We start from the raw sequence: 23,088 nt of genomic DNA, 5'->3' as shown, positions 1-23,088 counted from the left end.
GAGTGTTCCAACCGTAATGCGCAGAAATGGTATGTAAACCCCGTATTTACATATCTGCAACTGTGCAGGAGAATCCGTATAGGTGTTCGAGTGTTCGAACCGTAATGCGCAAGAAATGGTACGGAAACCCCGTATTTACATATCTGCCACTGTGCAGGAGAATCCGTATAGGTGTTCGAGTGTTCGAACCGTAATGCGCAAGAAATGGTATGTAAACCCCGTATTTACATATCTGCCACTGTGCAGGAGAATCCGTATAGGTGTTCGAGTGTTCGAACCGTAATGCGCAAGAAATGGTATGTAAACCCCGTATTTACATATCTGCCACTGTGCAGGTGAATCCGTATAGGTGTTCGAGTGTTCGAACCGTAATGCGCAAGAAATGGTACGGGAACCCCGTATTTACATATCTGTCACTGTGCAGGAGAATCTGTATAGGTGTTCGAGTGTTCGAACCGTAATGCGCAAGAAATGGTACGGGAACCCCGTATTTGCATATCTGCCACTGTGCAGGAGAATCCGTATTGGTGTTCGAGTGTTCGAACCGTAATGCGCAAGAAATGGTACGGAAACCCCGTATTTACATATCTGCCACTCTGCAGGAGAATCCGTATAGGTGTTCGTGTGTTCGAACCGTAATGCGCAAGAAATGGTAAGGAAACCCCGTATTTACATATCGGCCACTGTGCAGGAGAATCCGTATAGGTGTTCGAGTGTTCGAACCGTAATGCGCAAGAAATGGTATGTAAACCCCTTATTTACATATCTGTCACTGTGCAGGAGAATCCGTATAGGTGTTCGAGTGTTCGAACCGTAATGCGCAAAAAATGGTACCGAAACCCCATATTTACATATCTGCCACTGTGCAGGAGAATCCATATTGGTGTTCGAGTGTTCCAACCGTAATGCGCAAGAAATGGTATGTAAACCCCGTATTTACATATCTGCCACTGTGCAGGAGAATCCGTATAGGTGTTCGAGTGTTCGAACCGTAATGCGCAAGAAATGGTACGGAAACCCCGTATTTACATATCTGCCACTGTGCAGGAGAATCCGTATAGGTGTTCGAGTGTTCGAACCGTAATGCGCAAGAAATGGTAAGGAAACCCCGTATTTACATATCTGCCACTGTGCAGGAGAATCCGTATAGGTGTTCGAGTGTTCGAACCGTAATGCGCACGAAATGGTATGTAAACCCCGTATTTACATATCTGCCACTGTGCAGGAGAATCCGTATAGGTGTTCGAGTGTTCGAACCGTAATGCGCAAGAAATGGTACGGGAACCCCGTATTTACATATCAGTCACTGTACAGGAGAATCCGTATAGGTGTTCGAGTGTTCGAACCGTAATGCGCAAGAAATGGTACGGGAACCCCGTATTTACATATCTGCCACTGTGCAGGAGAATCCGTATAGGTGTTCCATTGTTCGAACCGTAATGCGCAAGAAATGGTATGTAAACCCCGTATTTACATATCTGCCACTGTGCAGGAGAATCCGTATAGGTGTTCGAGTGTTCGAACCGTAATGCGCAAGAAATGGTACGGGAACCCCGTATTTACATATCTGTCACTGTACAGGAGAATCCGTATAGGTGTTCGAGTGTTCGAACCGTAATGCGCAAGAAATGGTACGGAAACCCCGTATTTACATATCTGCCACTGTGCAGGAGAATCCGTATAGGTGTTCCATTGTTCGAACCGTAATGCGCAAGAAATGGTATGTAAACCCCGTATTTACATATCTGCCACTGTGTAGAAGAATCCGTATAGGTGTTCGAGTGTTCGAACCGTAATGCGCAAGAAATGGTACGGAAACCCCATATTTACATATCTGCCACTGTGCAGGAGAATCCGTACAGGTGTTCGAGTGTTCGAACCGTAATGCGCAGGAAATGGTAAGGAAACCCCGTATTTACATATCTGTCACTGTGCAGGAGAATGCGTATAGGTGTTCGAGTGTTCGAACCGTAATGCGCAAGAAATGGTATGTAAACCCCTTATTTACATATCTGCCACTGTGCAGGAGAATCCGTATAGGTGTTCGAGTGTTCGAACCGTAATGCGCAAGAAATGGTACGGGAACCCCGTATTTACATATCTGTCACTGTGCAGGAGAATCTGTATAGGTGTTCGAGTGTTCGAACCGTAATGCGCAAGAAATGGTACGGGAACCCCGTATTTGCATATCTGCCACTGTGCAGGAGAATCCGTATTGGTGTTCGAGTGTTCGAACCGTAATGCGCAAGAAATGGTACGGAAACCCCGTATTTACATATCTGCCACTCTGCAGGAGAATCCGTATAGGTGTTCGAGTGTTCGAACCGTAATGCGCAAGAAATGGTAAGGAAACCCCGTATTTACATATCTGCCACTGTGCAGGAGAATCCGTATAGGTGTTCGAGTGTTCGAACCGTAATGCGCAAGAAATGGTATGTAAACCCCTTATTTACATATCTGCCACTGTGCAGGAGAATCCGTATAGGTGTTCGAGTGTTCGAACCGTAATGCGCAAAAAATGGTACCGAAACTGCATATTTACATATCTGCCACTGTGCAGGAGAATCCGTATTGGTGTTCGAGTGTTCGAACCGTAATGCGCAAGAAATGGTATGTAAACCCCGTATTTACATATGTGCCACTGTGCAGGAGAATCCGTATAGGTGTTCGAGTGTTCGAACCGTAATGCGCACGAAATGGTATGTAAACCCCGTATTTACATATCTGCCACTGTGCAGGAGAATCCGTATAGGTGTTCGAGTGTTCCAACCGTAATGCGCAAGAAATGGTACGGGAACCCAGTATTTACATATCAGTCACTGTACAGGAGAATCCGTATAGGTGTTCGAGTGTTCGAACCGTAATGCGCAAGAAATGGTACGGGAACCCCGTATTTACATATCTGTCACTGTGCAGGAGAATCTGTATAGGTGTTCGAGTGTTCGAACCGTAATGCGCAAGAAATGGTACGGGAACCCCGTATTTGCATATCTGCCACTGTGCAGGAGAATCCGTATTGGTGTTCGAGTGTTCGAACCGTAATGCGCAAGAAATGGTACGGAAACCCCGTATTTACATATCTGCCACTCTGCAGGAGAATCCGTATAGGTGTTCGTGTGTTCGAACCGTAATGCGCAAGAAATGGTAAGGAAACCCCGTATTTACATATCGGCCACTGTGCAGGAGAATCCGTATAGGTGTTCGAGTGTTCGAACCGTAATGCGCAAGAAATGGTATGTAAACCCCTTATTTACATATCTGTCACTGTGCAGGAGAATCCGTATAGGTGTTCGAGTGTTCGAACCGTAATGCGCAAAAAATGGTACCGAAACCCCATATTTACATATCTGCCACTGTGCAGGAGAATCCATATTGGTGTTCGAGTGTTCCAACCGTAATGCGCAAGAAATGGTATGTAAACCCCGTATTTACATATCTGCCACTGTGCAGGAGAATCCGTATAGGTGTTCGAGTGTTCGAACCGTAATGCGCAAGAAATGGTACGGAAACCCCGTATTTACATATCTGCCACTGTGCAGGAGAATCCGTATAGGTGTTCGAGTGTTCGAACCGTAATGCGCAAGAAATGGTAAGGAAACCCCGTATTTACATATCTGCCACTGTGCAGGAGAATCCGTATAGGTGTTCGAGTGTTCGAACCGTAATGCGCACGAAATGGTATGTAAACCCCGTATTTACATATCTGCCACTGTGCAGGAGAATCCGTATAGGTGTTCGAGTGTTCGAACCGTAATGCGCAAGAAATGGTACGGGAACCCCGTATTTACATATCAGTCACTGTACAGGAGAATCCGTATAGGTGTTCGAGTGTTCGAACCGTAATGCGCAAGAAATGGTACGGGAACCCCGTATTTACATATCTGCCACTGTGCAGGAGAATCCGTATAGGTGTTCCATTGTTCGAACCGTAATGCGCAAGAAATGGTATGTAAACCCCGTATTTACATATCTGCCACTGTGCAGGAGAATCCGTATAGGTGTTCGAGTGTTCGAACCGTAATGCGCAAGAAATGGTACGGGAACCCCGTATTTACATATCTGTCACTGTACAGGAGAATCCGTATAGGTGTTCGAGTGTTCGAACCGTAATGCGCAAGAAATGGTACGGAAACCCCGTATTTACATATCTGCCACTGTGCAGGAGAATCCGTATAGGTGTTCCATTGTTCGAACCGTAATGCGCAAGAAATGGTATGTAAACCCCGTATTTACATATCTGCCACTGTGTAGAAGAATCCGTATAGGTGTTCGAGTGTTCGAACCGTAATGCGCAAGAAATGGTACGGAAACCCCATATTTACATATCTGCCACTGTGCAGGAGAATCCGTACAGGTGTTCGAGTGTTCGAACCGTAATGCGCAGGAAATGGTAAGGAAACCCCGTATTTACATATCTGTCACTGTGCAGGAGAATGCGTATAGGTGTTCGAGTGTTCGAACCGTAATGCGCAAGAAATGGTATGTAAACCCCTTATTTACATATCTGCCACTGTGCAGGAGAATCCGTATAGGTGTTCGAGTGTTCGAACCGTAATGCGCAAGAAATGGTACGGGAACCCCGTATTTACATATCTGTCACTGTGCAGGAGAATCTGTATAGGTGTTCGAGTGTTCGAACCGTAATGCGCAAGAAATGGTACGGGAACCCCGTATTTGCATATCTGCCACTGTGCAGGAGAATCCGTATTGGTGTTCGAGTGTTCGAACCGTAATGCGCAAGAAATGGTACGGAAACCCCGTATTTACATATCTGCCACTCTGCAGGAGAATCCGTATAGGTGTTCGAGTGTTCGAACCGTAATGCGCAAGAAATGGTAAGGAAACCCCGTATTTACATATCTGCCACTGTGCAGGAGAATCCGTATAGGTGTTCGAGTGTTCGAACCGTAATGCGCAAGAAATGGTATGTAAACCCCTTATTTACATATCTGCCACTGTGCAGGAGAATCCGTATAGGTGTTCGAGTGTTCGAACCGTAATGCGCAAAAAATGGTACCGAAACTGCATATTTACATATCTGCCACTGTGCAGGAGAATCCGTATTGGTGTTCGAGTGTTCGAACCGTAATGCGCAAGAAATGGTATGTAAACCCCGTATTTACATATGTGCCACTGTGCAGGAGAATCCGTATAGGTGTTCGAGTGTTCGAACCGTAATGCGCACGAAATGGTATGTAAACCCCGTATTTACATATCTGCCACTGTGCAGGAGAATCCGTATAGGTGTTCGAGTGTTCCAACCGTAATGCGCAAGAAATGGTACGGGAACCCAGTATTTACATATCAGTCACTGTACAGGAGAATCCGTATAGGTGTTCGAGTGTTCGAACCGTAATGCGCAAGAAATGGTACGGGAACCCCGTATTTACATATCTGCCACTGTGCAGGAGAATCCGTATAGGTGTTCCATTGTTCGAACCGTAATGCGCAAGAAATGGTATGTAAACCACGTATTTACATATCTGCCACTGTGCAGGAGAATCCGTATAGGTGTTCGAGTGTTCGAACCGTAATGCGCAAGAAATGGTACGGGAACCCCGTATTTACATATCTGTCACTGTACAGGACAATCCGTATAGGTGTTCGAGTGTTCGAACCGTAATGCGCAAGAAATGGTACGGAAACCCCGTATTTACATATCTGCCACTGTGCAGGAGAATCCGTATAGGTGTTCCATTGTTCGAACCGTAATGCGCAAGAAATGGTATGTAAACCCCGTATTTACATATCTGCCACTGTGCAGGAGAATCCGTATAGGTGTTCGAGTGTTCGAACCGTAATGCGCAAGAAATGGTACGAAAACCCCATATTTACATATCTGCCACTGTGCAGGAGAATCCGTACAGGTGTTCGAGTGTTCGAACCGTAATGCGCAGGAAATGGTAAGGAAACCCCGTATTTACATATCTGCCACTGTGCAGGAGAATCCGTATAGGTGTTCGAGTGTTCGAACCGTAATGCGCAAGAAATGGTACGGGAACCCCGTATTTACATATCTGTCACTGTGCAGGAGAATCTGTATAGGTGTTCGAGTGTTCGAACCGTAATGCGCAAGAAATGGTACGGGAACCCCGTATTTGCATATCTGCCACTGTGCAGGAGAATCCGTATTGGTGTTCGAGTGTTCGAACCGTAATGCGCAAGAAATGGTACGGAAACCCCGTATTTACATATCTGCCACTCTGCAGGAGAATCCGTATAGGTGTTCGAGTGTTCGAACCGTAATGCGCAAGAAATGGTAAGGAAACCCCGTATTTACATATCTGCCACTGTGCAGGAGAATCCGTATAGGTGTTCGAGTGTTCGAACCGTAATGCGCAAGAAATGGTATGTAAACCCCTTATTTACATATCTGCCCCTCTGCAGGAGAATCCGTATAGGTGTTCGAGTGTTCGAACCGTAATGCGCAAAAAATGGTACCGAAACCCCATATTTACATATCTGCCACTGTGCAGGAGAATCCGTATTGGTGTTCGAGTGTTCGAACCGTAATGCGCAAGAAATGGTATGTAAACCCCGTATTTACATATCTGCCACTGTGCAGGAGAATCCGTATAGGTGTTCGAGTGTTCGAACCGTAATGCGCAAGAAATGGTACGAAAACCCCATATTTACATATCTGCCACTGTGCAGGAGAATCCGTACAGGTGTTCGAGTGTTCGAACCGTAATGCGCAGGAAATGGTAAGGAAACCCCGTATTTACATATCTGCCACTGTGCAGGAGAATCCGTATAGGTGTTCGAGTGTTCGAACCGTAATGCGCAAGAAATGGTACGGGAACCCCGTATTTACATATCTGTCACTGTGCAGGAGAATCTGTATAGGTGTTCGAGTGTTCGAACCGTAATGCGCAAGAAATGGTACGGGAACCCCGTATTTGCATATCTGCCACTGTGCAGGAGAATCCGTATTGGTGTTCGAGTGTTCGAACCGTAATGCGCAAGAAATGGTACGGAAACCCCGTATTTACATATCTGCCACTCTGCAGGAGAATCCGTATAGGTGTTCGAGTGTTCGAACCGTAATGCGCAAGAAATGGTAAGGAAACCCCGTATTTACATATCTGCCACTGTGCAGGAGAATCCGTATAGGTGTTCGAGTGTTCGAACCGTAATGCGCAAGAAATGGTATGTAAACCCCTTATTTACATATCTGCCCCTCTGCAGGAGAATCCGTATAGGTGTTCGAGTGTTCGAACCGTAATGCGCAAAAAATGGTACCGAAACCCCATATTTACATATCTGCCACTGTGCAGGAGAATCCGTATTGGTGTTCGAGTGTTCGAACCGTAATGCGCAAGAAATGGTATGTAAACCCCGTATTTACATATCTGCCACTGTGCAGGAGAATCCGTATAGGTGTTCGAGTGTTCGAACCGTAATGCGCAAGAAATGGTACGGAAACCCCGTATTTACATATCTGCCACTGTGCAGGAGAATCCGTATAGGTGTTCGAGTGTTCGAACCGTAATGCGCAAGAAATGGTAAGGAAACCCCGTATTTACATATCTGCCACTGTGCAGGAGAATCCGTATAAGTGTTCGAGTGTTCGAACCGTAATGCGCACGAAATGGTATGTAAACCCCGTATTTACATATCTGCCACTGTGCAAGAGAATCCGTATAGGTGTTCGAGTGTTCGAACCGTAATGCGCAAGAAATGGTACGGGAACCCCGTATTTACATATCAGTCACTGTACAGGAGAATCCGTATAGGTGTTCGAATGTTCGAACCGTAATGCGCAAGAAATGGTACGGGAACCCCGTATTTACATATCTGCCACTGTGCAGGAGAATCCGTATAGGTGTTCCATTGTTCGAACCGTAATGCGCAAGAAATGGTATGTAAACCCCGTATTTACATATCTGCCACTGTGCAGGAGAATCCGTATAGGTGTTCGAGTGTTCGAACCGTAATGCGCAAGAAACGGTACGGGAACCCCGTATTTACATATCTGTCACTGTACAGGAGAATCCGTATAGGTGTTCGAGTGTTCGAACCGTAATGCGCAAGAAATGGTACGAAACCCCGTATTTACATATCTGCCACTGTGCAGGAGAATCCGTATAGGTGTTCCATTGTTCGAACCGTAATGCGCAAGAAATGGTATGTAAACCCCGTATTTACATATCTGCCACTGTGTAGGAGAATCCGTATAGGTGTTCGAGTGTTCGAACCGTAATGCGCAAGAAATGGTACGGAAACCCCATATTTACATATCTGCCACTGTGCAGGAGAATCCGTACAGGTGTTCGAGTGTTCGAACCGTAATGCGCAGGAAATGGTAAGGAAACCCCGTATTTACATATCTGCCACTGTGCAGGAGAATCCGTATAGGTGTTCGAGTGTTCGAACCGTAATGCGCAAGAAATGGTATGTAAACCCCGTATTTGCATATCTGCCACTGTGCAGGAGAATCCGTATAGGTGTTCGAGTGTTCGAACCGTAATGCGCAAGAAATGGTACGGGAACCCCGTATTTGCATATCTGCCACTGTGCAGGAGAATCCGTATTGGTGTTCGAGTGTTCGAACCGTAATGCGCAAGAAATGGTACGGAAACCCCGTATTTACATATCTGCCACTCTGCAGGAGAATCCGTATAGGTGTTCGAGTGTTCGAACCGTAATGCGCAAGAAATGGTAAGGAAACCCCGTATTTACATATCTGCCACTGTGCAGGAGAATCCGTATAGGTGTTCGAGTGTTCGAACCGTAATGCGCAAGAAATGGTATGTAAACCCCTTATTTACATATCTGCCACTGTGCAGGAGAATCCGTATAGGTGTTCGAGTGTTCGAACCGTAATGCGCAAAAAATGGTACCGAAACCCCATATTTACATATCTGCCACTGTGCAGGAGAATCCGTATTGGTGTTCGAGTGTTCGAACCGTAATGCGCAAGAAATGGTATGTAAACCCCGTATTTACATATCTGCCACTGTGCAGGAGAATCCGTATAGGTGTTCGGGTGTTCGAACCGTAATGCGCAAGAAATGGTACGGAAACCCCGTATTTACATATCTGCCACTGTGCAGGAGAATCCGTATAGGTGTTCGAGTGTTCGAACCGTAATGCGCAAGAAATGGTAAGGAAACCCCGTATTTACATATCTGCCACTGTGCAGGAGAATCCGTATAGGTGTTCGAGTGTTCGAACCGTAATGCGCACGAAATGGTATGTAAACCCCGTATTTACATATCTGCCACTGTGCAGGAGAATCCGTATAGGTGTTCGAGTGTTCGAACCGTAATGCGCAAGAAATGGTACGGGAACCCCGTATTTACATATTAGTCACTGTACAGGAGAATCCGTATAGGTGTTCGAGTGTTCGAACCGTAATGCGCAAGAAATGGTACGGGAACCCCGTATTTACATATCTGCCACTGTGCAGGAGAATCCGTATAGGTGTTCCATTGTTCGAACCGTAATGCGCAAGAAATGGTATGTAAACCCCGTATTTACATATCTGCCACAGTGCAGGAGAATCTGTATAGGTGTTCGAGTGTTCGAACCGTAATGCGCAAGAAATGGTACGGAAACCCCATATTTACATATCTGCCACTGTGCAGGAGAATCCGTACAGGTGTTCGAGTGTTCGAACCATAATGCGCAAGAAATGGTAAGGAAACCCCGTATTTACATATCTGCCACTGTGCAGGAGAATCCGTATAGGTGTTCGAGTGTTCGAACCGTAATGCGCAAGTAATGGTATGTAAACCCCGTATTTACATATCTGCCACTGTGCAGGAGAATCCGTATATGTGTTCGAGTGTTCGACCCGTAATGCGCAAGAAATGGTACGGGAACCCCATATTTACATATCTGTCACTGTGCAGGAGAATCTGTATAGGTGTTCGAGTGTTCGAACCGTAATGCGCAAGAAATGGTACGGGAACCCCGTATTTACATATCTGCCACTGTGCAGGAGAATCCGTATTGGTGTTCGAGTGTTCGAACCGTAATGCGCAAGAAATGGTACGGAAACCCCGTATTTACATATCTGCCACTGTGCAGGAGAATCCGTACAGGTGTCCGAGTGTTCGAACCGTAATGCGCAAGAAATGGTAAGGAAACCCCGTATTTACATATCTGCCACTGTGCAGGAGAATCCGTATAGGTGTTCGAGTGTTCGAACCGTAATGCGCAAGAAATGGCATGTAAACCCCTTATTTACATATCTGCCACTGTGCAGGAGAATCCGTATAGGTGTTCGAGTGTTCGAACCGTAATGCGCAAAAAATGGTACCGAAACCCCATATTTACATATCTGCCACTGTGCAGGAGAATCCGTATTGGTGTTCGAGTGTTCGAACCGTAATGCGCAAGAAATGGTATGTAAACCCCGTATTTACATATCTGCCACTGTGCAGGAGAATCCGTATAGGTGTTCGAGTGTTCGAACCGTAATGCGCAAGAAATGGTACGGAAACCCCGTATTTACATATCTGCCACTGTGCAGGAGAATCCGTATAGGTGTTCGAGTGTTCGAACCGTAATGCGCAAGAAATGGTAAGGAAACCCCGTATTTACATATCTGCCACTGTGCAGGAGAATCCGTATAGGTGTTCGAGTGTTCGAACCGTAATGCGCACGAAATGGTATGTAAACCCCGTATTTACATATCTGCCACTGTGCAAGAGAATCCGTATAGGTGTTCGAGTGTTCGAACCGTAATGCGCAAGAAATGGTACGGGAACCCCGTATTTACATATCAGTCACTGTACAGGAGAATCCGTATAGGTGTTCGAATGTTCGAACCGTAATGCGCAAGAAATGGTACGGGAACCCCGTATTTACATATCTGCCACTGTGCAGGAGAATCCGTATAGGTGTTCCATTGTTCGAACCGTAATGCGCAAGAAATGGTATGTAAACCCCGTATTTACATATCTGCCACTGTGCAGGAGAATCCGTATAGGTGTTCGAGTGTTCGAACCGTAATGCGCAAGAAACGGTACGGGAACCCCGTATTTACATATCTGTCACTGTACAGGAGAATCCGTATAGGTGTTCGAGTGTTCGAACCGTAATGCGCAAGAAATGGTACGAAACCCCGTATTTACATATCTGCCACTGTGCAGGAGAATCCGTATAGGTGTTCCATTGTTCGAACCGTAATGCGCAAGAAATGGTATGTAAACCCCGTATTTACATATCTGCCACTGTGTAGGAGAATCCGTATAGGTGTTCGAGTGTTCGAACCGTAATGCGCAAGAAATGGTACGGAAACCCCATATTTACATATCTGCCACTGTGCAGGAGAATCCGTACAGGTGTTCGAGTGTTCGAACCGTAATGCGCAGGAAATGGTAAGGAAACCCCGTATTTACATATCTGCCACTGTGCAGGAGAATCCGTATAGGTGTTCGAGTGTTCGAACCGTAATGCGCAAGAAATGGTATGTAAACCCCGTATTTGCATATCTGCCACTGTGCAGGAGAATCCGTATAGGTGTTCGAGTGTTCGAACCGTAATGCGCAAGAAATGGTACGGGAACCCCGTATTTGCATATCTGCCACTGTGCAGGAGAATCCGTATTGGTGTTCGAGTGTTCGAACCGTAATGCGCAAGAAATGGTACGGAAACCCCGTATTTACATATCTGCCACTCTGCAGGAGAATCCGTATAGGTGTTCGAGTGTTCGAACCGTAATGCGCAAGAAATGGTAAGGAAACCCCGTATTTACATATCTGCCACTGTGCAGGAGAATCCGTATAGGTGTTCGAGTGTTCGAACCGTAATGCGCAAGAAATGGTATGTAAACCCCTTATTTACATATCTGCCACTGTGCAGGAGAATCCGTATAGGTGTTCGAGTGTTCGAACCGTAATGCGCAAAAAATGGTACCGAAACCCCATATTTACATATCTGCCACTGTGCAGGAGAATCCGTATTGGTGTTCGAGTGTTCGAACCGTAATGCGCAAGAAATGGTATGTAAACCCCGTATTTACATATCTGCCACTGTGCAGGAGAATCCGTATAGGTGTTCGGGTGTTCGAACCGTAATGCGCAAGAAATGGTACGGAAACCCCGTATTTACATATCTGCCACTGTGCAGGAGAATCCGTATAGGTGTTCGAGTGTTCGAACCGTAATGCGCAAGAAATGGTAAGGAAACCCCGTATTTACATATCTGCCACTGTGTAGGAGAATCCGTATAGGTGTTCGAGTGTTCGAACCGTAATGCGCACGAAATGGTATGTAAACCCCGTATTTACATATCTGCCACTGTGCAGGAGAATCCGTATAGGTGTTCGAGTGTTCGAACCGTAATGCGCAAGAAATGGTACGGGAACCCCGTATTTACATATTAGTCACTGTACAGGAGAATCCGTATAGGTGTTCGAGTGTTCGAACCGTAATGCGCAAGAAATGGTACGGGAACCCCGTATTTACATATCTGCCACTGTGCAGGAGAATCCGTATAGGTGTTCCATTGTTCGAACCGTAATGCGCAAGAAATGGTATGTAAACCCCGTATTTACATATCTGCCACAGTGCAGGAGAATCTGTATAGGTGTTCGAGTGTTCGAACCGTAATGCGCAAGTAATGGTATGTAAACCCCGTATTTACATATCTGCCACTGTGCAGGAGAATCCGTATATGTGTTCGAGTGTTCGACCCGTAATGCGCAAGAAATGGTACGGGAACCCCATATTTACATATCTGTCACTGTGCAGGAGAATCTGTATAGGTGTTCGAGTGTTCGAACCGTAATGCGCAAGAAATGGTACGGGAACCCCGTATTTACATATCTGCCACTGTGCAGGAGAATCCGTATTGGTGTTCGAGTGTTCGAACCGTAATGCGCAAGAAATGGTACGGAAACCCCGTATTTACATATCTGCCACTGTGCAGGAGAATCCGTACAGGTGTCCGAGTGTTCGAACCGTAATGCGCAAGAAATGGTAAGGAAACCCCGTATTTACATATCTGCCACTGTGCAGGAGAATCCGTATAGGTGTTCGAGTGTTCGAACCGTAATGCGCAAGAAATGGCATGTAAACCCCTTATTTACATATCTGCCACTGTGCAGGAGAATCCGTATAGGTGTTCGAGTGTTCGAACCGTAATGCGCAAAAAATGGTACCGAAACCCCATATTTACATATCTGCCACTGTGCAGGAGAATCCGTATTGGTGTTCGAGTGTTCGAACCGTAATGCGCAAGAAATGGTATGTAAACCCCGTATTTACATATCTGCCACTGTGCAGGAGAATCCGTATAGGTGTTCGAGTGTTCGAACCGTAATGCGCAAGAAATGGTACGGAAACCCCGTATTTACATATCTGCCACTGTGCAGGAGAATCCGTATAGGTGTTCGAGTGTTCGAACCGTAATGCGCAAGAAATGGTAAGGAAACCCCGTATTTACATATCTGCCACTGTGCAGGAGAATCCGTATAGGTGTTCGAGTGTTCGAACCGTAATGCGCACGAAATGGTATGTAAACCCCGTATTTACATATCTGCCACTGTGCAAGAGAATCCGTATAGGTGTTCGAGTGTTCGAACCGTAATGCGCAAGAAATGGTACGGGAACCCCGTATTTACATATCAGTCACTGTACAGGAGAATCCGTATAGGTGTTCGAATGTTCGAACCGTAATGCGCAAGAAATGGTACGGGAACCCCGTATTTACATATCTGCCACTGTGCAGGAGAATCCGTATAGGTGTTCCATTGTTCGAACCGTAATGCGCAAGAAATGGTATGTAAACCCCGTATTTACATATCTGCCACTGTGCAGGAGAATCCGTATAGGTGTTCGAGTGTTCGAACCGTAATGCGCAAGAAACGGTACGGGAACCCCGTATTTACATATCTGTCACTGTACAGGAGAATCCGTATAGGTGTTCGAGTGTTCGAACCGTAATGCGCAAGAAATGGTACGAAACCCCGTATTTACATATCTGCCACTGTGCAGGAGAATCCGTATAGGTGTTCCATTGTTCGAACCGTAATGCGCAAGAAATGGTATGTAAACCCCGTATTTACATATCTGCCACTGTGTAGGAGAATCCGTATAGGTGTTCGAGTGTTCGAACCGTAATGCGCAAGAAATGGTACGGAAACCCCATATTTACATATCTGCCACTGTGCAGGAGAATCCGTACAGGTGTTCGAGTGTTCGAACCGTAATGCGCAGGAAATGGTAAGGAAACCCCGTATTTACATATCTGCCACTGTGCAGGAGAATCCGTATAGGTGTTCGAGTGTTCGAACCGTAATGCGCAAGAAATGGTATGTAAACCCCGTATTTGCATATCTGCCACTGTGCAGGAGAATCCGTATAGGTGTTCGAGTGTTCGAACCGTAATGCGCAAGAAATGGTACGGGAACCCCGTATTTGCATATCTGCCACTGTGCAGGAGAATCCGTATTGGTGTTCGAGTGTTCGAACCGTAATGCGCAAGAAATGGTACGGAAACCCCGTATTTACATATCTGCCACTCTGCAGGAGAATCCGTATAGGTGTTCGAGTGTTCGAACCGTAATGCGCAAGAAATGGTAAGGAAACCCCGTATTTACATATCTGCCACTGTGCAGGAGAATCCGTATAGGTGTTCGAGTGTTCGAACCGTAATGCGCAAGAAATGGTATGTAAACCCCTTATTTACATATCTGCCACTGTGCAGGAGAATCCGTATAGGTGTTCGAGTGTTCGAACCGTAATGCGCAAAAAATGGTACCGAAACCCCATATTTACATATCTGCCACTGTGCAGGAGAATCCGTATTGGTGTTCGAGTGTTCGAACCGTAATGCGCAAGAAATGGTATGTAAACCCCGTATTTACATATCTGCCACTGTGCAGGAGAATCCGTATAGGTGTTCGGGTGTTCGAACCGTAATGCGCAAGAAATGGTACGGAAACCCCGTATTTACATATCTGCCACTGTGCAGGAGAATCCGTATAGGTGTTCGAGTGTTCGAACCGTAATGCGCAAGAAATGGTAAGGAAACCCCGTATTTACATATCTGCCACTGTGTAGGAGAATCCGTATAGGTGTTCGAGTGTTCGAACCGTAATGCGCACGAAATGGTATGTAAACCCCGTATTTACATATCTGCCACTGTGCAGGAGAATCCGTATAGGTGTTCGAGTGTTCGAACCGTAATGCGCAAGAAATGGTACGGGAACCCCGTATTTACATATTAGTCACTGTACAGGAGAATCCGTATAGGTGTTCGAGTGTTCGAACCGTAATGCGCAAGAAATGGTACGGGAACCCCGTATTTACATATCTGCCACTGTGCAGGAGAATCCGTATAGGTGTTCCATTGTTCGAACCGTAATGCGCAAGAAATGGTATGTAAACCCCGTATTTACATATCTGCCACAGTGCAGGAGAATCTGTATAGGTGTTCGAGTGTTCGAACCGTAATGCGCAAGAAATGGTACGGAAACCCCATATTTACATATCTGCCACTGTGCAGGAGAATCCGTACAGGTGTTCGAGTGTTCGAACCATAATGCGCAAGAAATGGTAAGGAAACCCCGTATTTACATATCTGCCACTGTGCAGGAGAATCCGTATAGGTGTTCGAGTGTTCGAACCGTAATGCACAAGTAATGGTATGTAAACCCCGTATTTACATATCTGCCACTGTGCAGGAGAATCCGTATATGTGTTCGAGTGTTCGACCCGTAATGCGCAAGAAATGGTACGGGAACCCCATATTTACATATCTGTCACTGTGCAGGAGAATCTGTATAGGTGTTCGAGTGTTCGAACCGTAATGCGCAAGAAATGGTACGGGAACCCCGTATTTACATATCTGCCACTGTGCAGGAGAATCCGTATTGGTGTTCGAGTGTTCGAACCGTAATGCGCAAGAAATGGTACGGAAACCCCGTATTTACATATCTGCCACTGTGCAGGAGAATCCGTACAGGTGTCCGAGTGTTCGAACCGTAATGCGCAAGAAATGGTAAGGAAACCCCGTATTTACATATCTGCCACTGTGCAGGAGAATCCGTATAGGTGTTCGAGTGTTCGAACCGTAATGCGCAAGAAATGGCATGTAAACCCCTTATTTACATATCTGCCACTGTGCAGGAGAATCCGTATAGGTGTTCGAGTGTTCGAACCGTAATGCGCAAAAAATGGTACCGAAACCCCATATTTACATATCTGCCACTGTGCCGGAGAATCCGTATTGGTGTTCGAGTGTTCGAACCGTAATGCGCAAGAAATGGTACGGGAACCCCGTATTTACATATCTACCACTGTGCAGGAGAATCCATATAGGTGTTCAAGTGTTCGAACCGTAATGCGCAAGAAATGGTACGGAAACCCCGTATTTACATATCTGCCACTGTGCAGGAGAATCCGTATAGGTGTTCGAGTGTTCGAACCGTAATGCGCAAGAAATGGTAAGGAAACCCCGTATTTACATATCTGCCACTGTGCAGGAGAATCCGTATAGGTGTTCGAGTGTTCGAACCGTAATGCGCAAGAAATGGTATGTAAACCCCTTATTTACATATCTGCCACTGTGCAGGAGAATCCGTATAGGTGTTCGAGTGTTCGAACCGTAATGCGCAAGAAATGGTACGGGAACCCCGTATTTACATATCTGTCACTGTACAGGAGAATCCGTATAGGTGTTCGAGTGTTCGAACCGTAATGCGCAAGAAATGGTACGGAAACCCCGTATTTACATATCTGCCACTGTGCAGGAGAATCCGTATAGGTGTTCGTGTGTTCGAACCGTAATGCGCAAGAAATGGTTAGGAAACCCCGTATTTACATATCTGCCACTGTGCAGGAGATTCCGTATAGGTGTTCGAGTGTTCGAACCGTAATGCGCAAAAAATGGTACCGAAACCCCATATTTACATATCTGCCACTGTGCAGGAGAATCCGTATTGGTGTTCGAGTGTTCCAACCGTAATGCGCAAGAAATGGTATGTAAACCCCGTATTTACATATCTGCCACTGTGCAGGAGAATCCGTATAGGTATTCGAGTGTTCGAACCGTAATGCGCAAGAAATGGTACGGAAACCCCGTATTTACATATCTGCCACTGTGCAGGAGAATCCGTATAGGTGTTCGAGTGTTCGAACCGTAATGCACAAGAAATGGTAAGGAAACCCCGTATTTACATATCTGCCACTGTGCAGGAGAATCCGTATAAGTGTTCGAGTGTTCGATCCGTAATGCGCAAGAAATGGAATGTAAACCCCGTATTTACATATCTGCCACTGTGCAGGAGAATCCGTATAGGTGTTCGAGTGTTCGAACCGTAATGCGCAAGAAATGGTACGGGAACCCCGTATTTACATATCTGTCACTGTACAGGAGAATCCGTATAGGTGTTCGAGTGTTCGAACCGTAATGCGCAAGAAATGGTACGGAAACCCCGTATTTACATATCTGCCACTGTGCAGGAGAATCCGTATAGGTGGTCCATTGTTCGAACCGTAATGCGCAAGAAATGGTATGTAAACTCCGTATTTACATATCTGCCACTGTGTAGGAGAATCCGTATAGGTGTTCGAGTGTTCGAACCGTAATGCGCAAGAAATGGTACGGAAATCCCATATTTACATATCTGCCACTGTGCAGGAGAATCCGTACAGGTGTTCGAGTGTTCGAACCGTAATGCGCAGGAAATGGTAAGGAAACCCCGTATTTACATATCTGCCACTGTGCAGGAGAATCCGTATAGGTGTTCGAGTGTTCGAACCGTAATGCGCAAGAAATGGTATGTAAACCCCGTATTTACATAGCTGCCACTGTGCAGGAGAATCCGTATAGGTGTTCGAGTGTTCGAACCGTAATGCGCAAGAAATGGTACGGGAACCCCGTATTTACATATCTGTCACTGTGCAGGAGAATCTGTATAGGTGTTCGAGTGTTCGAACCGTAATGCGCAAGAAATGGTACGGGAACCCCGTATTTGCATATCTGCCACTGTGCAGGAGAATCCGTATAGGTGTTCGAGTGTTCGAACCGTAATGCGCAAGAAATGGTACGGGAACCCCGTATTTACATATCTGTCACTGTGCAGGAGAATCTGTATAGGTGTTCGAGTGTTCGAACCGTAATGCGCAAGAAATGGTACGGGAACCCCGTATTTGCATATCTGCCACTGTGCAGGAGAATCCGTATTGGTGTTCGAGTGTTCGAACCGTAATGCGCAAGAAATGGTACGGAAACCCCGTATTTACATATCTGCCACTGTGCAGGAGAATCCGTATAGGTGTTCGAGTGTCCGAACCGTAATGCGCAAGAAATGGTAAGGAAACCCCGTATTTACATATCTGCCACTGTGCAGGAGAATCCGTATAGGTGTTCGAGTGTTCGAACCGTAATGTGCAAGAAATGGTATGTAAACCCCTTATTTACATATCTGCCACTGTGCAGGAGAATCCGTATAGGTGTTCGAGTGTTCGAACCGTAATGCGCAAAAAATGGTACCGAAACCCCATATTTACATATCTGCCACTGTGCAGGAGAATCCGTATTGGTGTTCGAGTGTTCGAACCGTAATGCGCAAGAAATGGTATGTAAAACCGTATTTACATATCTGCCACTGTGCAGGAGAATCCGTATAGGTGTTCGAGTGTTCGAACCGTAATACGCAAGAAATGGTACGAAAACCCCGTATTTACATATCTGCCACTGTGCAGGAGAATCCGTATAGGTGTTCGAGTGTTCGAACCGTAATGCGCAAGAAATGGTACGGGAACCTCGTATTTACATATCTGTCACTGTGCCGGAGAATCCGTATAGGTGTTCGAGTGTTCGAACCGTAATGCGCAAGAAATGGTACGGGAACTGCGTATTTACATATCTGTCACTGTATAGGAGAATCCGTATAGGTGTTCGAGTGTTCGAACCGTAATGCGCAAGAAATGGTACGGAAACCCCGTATTTACATATATGCCACTGTGCAGGAAAATCCGTATCGGTGTTCGAGTGTCCGAACCGTAATGCGCAAGAAATGGTACGGAAACCCCATATTTACATATCTGCCATTGTGCAGGAGAATCCGTACAGGTGTTCGAGTGTTCGAACCATAATGCGCAAGAAATGGTAAGGAAACCCCGTATTTACATATCTGCCACTGTGCAGGAGAATCCGTATAGGTGTTCGAGTGTTCGAACCGTAATGCGCAAGAAATGGTATGAAAACCCCGTATTTACATATCTGCCACTGTGCAGGAGAATCCGTATAGGTGTTCGAGTGTTCGAACCGTAATGCGCAAGAAATGTTACGGGAACCCCGTATTTACATATCTGTCACTGTGCAGGAGAATCTGTATAGGTGTTCGAGTGTTCGAACCGTAATGCGCAAGAAATGGTACGAGAACCCCGTATTTACATATCTGCCACTGTGCAGGAGAATCCGTATTGGTGTTCGAGTGTTCGAACCGTAATGCGCAAGAAATGGTACGGAAACCCCTATTTACATATCTGCCACTGTGCAGGAGAATCCGTACAGGTGTTCGAGTGTTCGAACCGTAATGCGCAAGAAATGGTAGGGAAACCCCGTATTTACATATCTGCCACTGTGCAGGAGAATCCGTATAGGTGTTCGAGTGTTCGAACCGTAATGCGCACGAAATGGTATGTAAACCCCGTATTTACATATCTGCCACTGTGCAGGAGAATCCGTATAGGTGTTCGAGTGTTCGAACCGTAATGCGCAAGAAATGGTACGGGAACCCCGTATTTACATATCAGTCACTGTACAGGAGAATACGTATAGGTGTTCGAGTGTTCGAACCGTAATGCGCTAGAAATGGTACGGGAACCCCGTATTTACATATCTGCCACTGTGCAGGAGAATCCGTATAGGTGTTCGAGTGTTCGAACCGTAATGCGCAAGAAATGTTACGGGAACCCCGTATTTACATATCTGTCACTGTGCAGGAGAATCTGTATAGGTGTTCGAGTGTTCGAACCGTAATGCGCAAGAAATGGTACGAGAACCCCGTATTTACATATCTGCCACTGTGCAGGAGAATCCGTATTGGTGTTCGAGTGTTCGAACCGTAATGCGCAAGAAATGGTACGGGAACCCCGTATTTACATATCTGTCACTGTGCAGGAGAATCTGTATAGGTGTTCGAGTGTTCGAACCGTAATGCGCAAGAAATGGTACGAGAACCCCGTATTTACATATCTGCCACTGTGCAGGAGAATCCGTATTGGTGTTCGAGTGTTCGAACCGTAATGCGCAAGAAATGGTACGGAAACCCCTATTTACATATCTGCCACTGTGCAGGAGAATCCGTACAGGTGTTCGAGTGTTCGAACCGTAATGCGCAAGAAATGGTAGGGAAACCCCGTATTTACATATCTGCCACTGTGCAGGAGAATCCGTATAGGTGTTCGAGTGTTCGAACCGTAATGCGCACGAAATGGTATGTAAACCCCGTATTTACATATCTGCCACTGTGCAGGAGAATCCGTATAGGTGTTCGAGTGTTCGAACCGTAATGCGCAAGAAATGGTACGGGAACCCCGTATTTACATATCAGTCACTGTACAGGAGAATACGTATAGGTGTTCGAGTGTTCGAACCGTAATGCGCAAGAAATGGTACGGGAACCCCGTATTTACATATCTGCCACTGTGCAGGAGAATCCGTATAGGTGTTCCATTGTTCGAACCGTAATGCGCAAGAAATGGTATGTAAACCCCGTATTTACATATCTGCCACTGTGCAGGAGAATCCGTATAGGTGTTCGAGTGTTCGAACCGTAATGCGCAAGAAATGGTACGGGAACCCCGTATTTACATATCTGTCACTGTACAGGAGAATCCGTATAGGTGTTCGAGTGTTCGAACCGTAATGCGCAAGAAATGGTACGGAAACCCCGTATTTACATATCTGCCACTGTGCAGGAGAATCCGTATAGGTGTTCCATTGTTCGAACCGTAATGCGCAAGAAATGGTACGGAAACCCCGTATTTACATATCTGCCACTGTGCAGGAGAATCCGTATAGGTGTTCGAGTGTTCGAACCGTAATGCGCAAGAAATGGTACGGAAACCCCATATTTACATATCTGCCACTGTGCAGGAGAATCCGTACAGGTGTTCGAGTGTTCGAACCGTAATGCGCAGGAAATGGTAAGGAAACCCCGTATTTACATATCTGCCACTGTGCAGGAGAATCCGTATAGGTGTTCGAGTGTTCGAACCGTAATGCGCAAGAAATGGTATGTAAACCCCGTATTTACATATCTGCCACTGTGCAGGAGAATCCGTATAGGTGTTCGAGTGTTCGAACCGTAATGCGCAAGAAATGGTACGGGAACCCCGTATTTACATATCTGTCACTGTGCAGGAGAATCTGTATAGGTGTTCCAGTGTTCGAACCGTAATGCGCAAGAAATGGTACGGGAACCCCGTATTTGCATATCTGCCACTGTGCAGGAGAATCCGGATAGGTGTTCGAGTGTTCGAACCGTAATGCGCAAGAAATGGTACGGAAACCCCGTGTTTACATATCTGCCACTGTGCAGGAGAATCCGTATAGGTGTTCGAGTGTTCGAACCGTAATGCGCAAGAAATGGTACGGGAACCCCGTATTTGCATATCTGCCACTGTGCAGGAGAATCCGTATTGGTGTTCGAGTGTTCGAACCGTAATGCGCAAGAAATGGCATGTAAACCCCTTATTTACATATCTGCCACTGTGCAGGAGAATCCGTATAGGTGTTCGAGTGTTCGAACCGTAATGCGCAAGAAATGGTATGTAAACCCCTTATTTACATATCTGCCACTGTGCAGGAGAATCCGTATAGGTGTTCGAGTGTTCGAACCGTAATGCGCAAGAAATGGTACGGGAACCCCGTATTTACATATCTGTCACTGTACAGGAGAATCCGTATAGGTGTTCGAGTGTTCGAACCGTAATGCGCAAGAAATGGTACGGAAACCCCGTATTTACATATCTGCCACTGTGCAGGAGAATCCGTATAGGTGTTCGAGTGTTCGAACCGTAATGCGCAAGAAATGGTAAGGAAACCCCGTATTTACATATCTGCCACTGTGCAGGAGAATCCGTATAGGTGTTCGAGTGTTCAAACCGTAATGCGCAAGAAATGGTATGTAAACCCCTTATTTACATATCTGCCACTGTGCAGGAGAATCCGTATAGGTGTTCGAGTGTTCGAACCGTAATGCGCAAGAAATGGTACGGGAACCCCGTATTTACATATCAGTCACTGTACAGGAGAATCCGTATAGGTGTTCGAGTGTTCGAACCGTAATGCGCAAGAAATGGTACGGAAACCCCGTATTTACATATCTGCCACTGTGGAGGAGAATCCGTATAGGTGTTCGAGTGTTCGAACCGTAATGCACAAGAAATGGTAAGGAAACCCCGTATTTACATATCTGCCACTGTGCAGGAGAATCCGTATAAGTGTTCGAGTGTTCGAACCGTAATGCGCAAGAAATGGTATGTAAACCCCGTATTTACATATCTGCCACTGTGCAGGAGAATCCGTATAGGTGTTCGAGTGTTCGAACCGTAATGCGCAAGAAATGGTACGGGAACCCCGTATTTACATATCTGTCACTGTAAAGGAGAATCCGTATAGGTGTTCGAGTGTTCGAACCGTAATGCGCAAGAAATGGTACGGAAACCCCGTATTTACATATCTGCCACTGTGCAGGAGAATCCGTATAGGTGTTCCATTGTTCGAACCGTAATGCGCAAGAAATGGTATGTAAACCCCGTATTTACATATCTGCCACTGTGTAGGAGAATCCGTATAGGTGTTCGAGTGTTCGAACCGTAATGCGCAAGAAATGGTACGGAAACCCCATATTTACATATCTGCCACTGTGCAGGAGAATCCGTACAGGTGTTCGAGTGTTCGAACCGTAATGCGCAGGAAATGGTAAGGAAACCCCGTATTTACATATCTGCCACTGTGTAGGAGAATCCGTATAGGTGTTCGAGTGTTCGAACCGTAATGCGCAAGAAATGGTATGTAAACCCCGTATTTACATATCTGCCACTGTGCAGGAGAATCCGTATAGGTGTTCGAGTGTTCGAACCGTAATGCGCAAGAAATGGTACGGGAACCCCG

Source organism: Camellia sinensis, chromosome 5 (genome assembly GCF_055761805.1).
Source record: "Camellia sinensis isolate YWXY chromosome 5, ASM5576180v1, whole genome shotgun sequence".
NCBI lineage: Eukaryota > Viridiplantae > Streptophyta > Magnoliopsida > Ericales > Theaceae > Camellia > Camellia sinensis.
Note: the sequence above shows the minus strand (reverse complement) of the source record.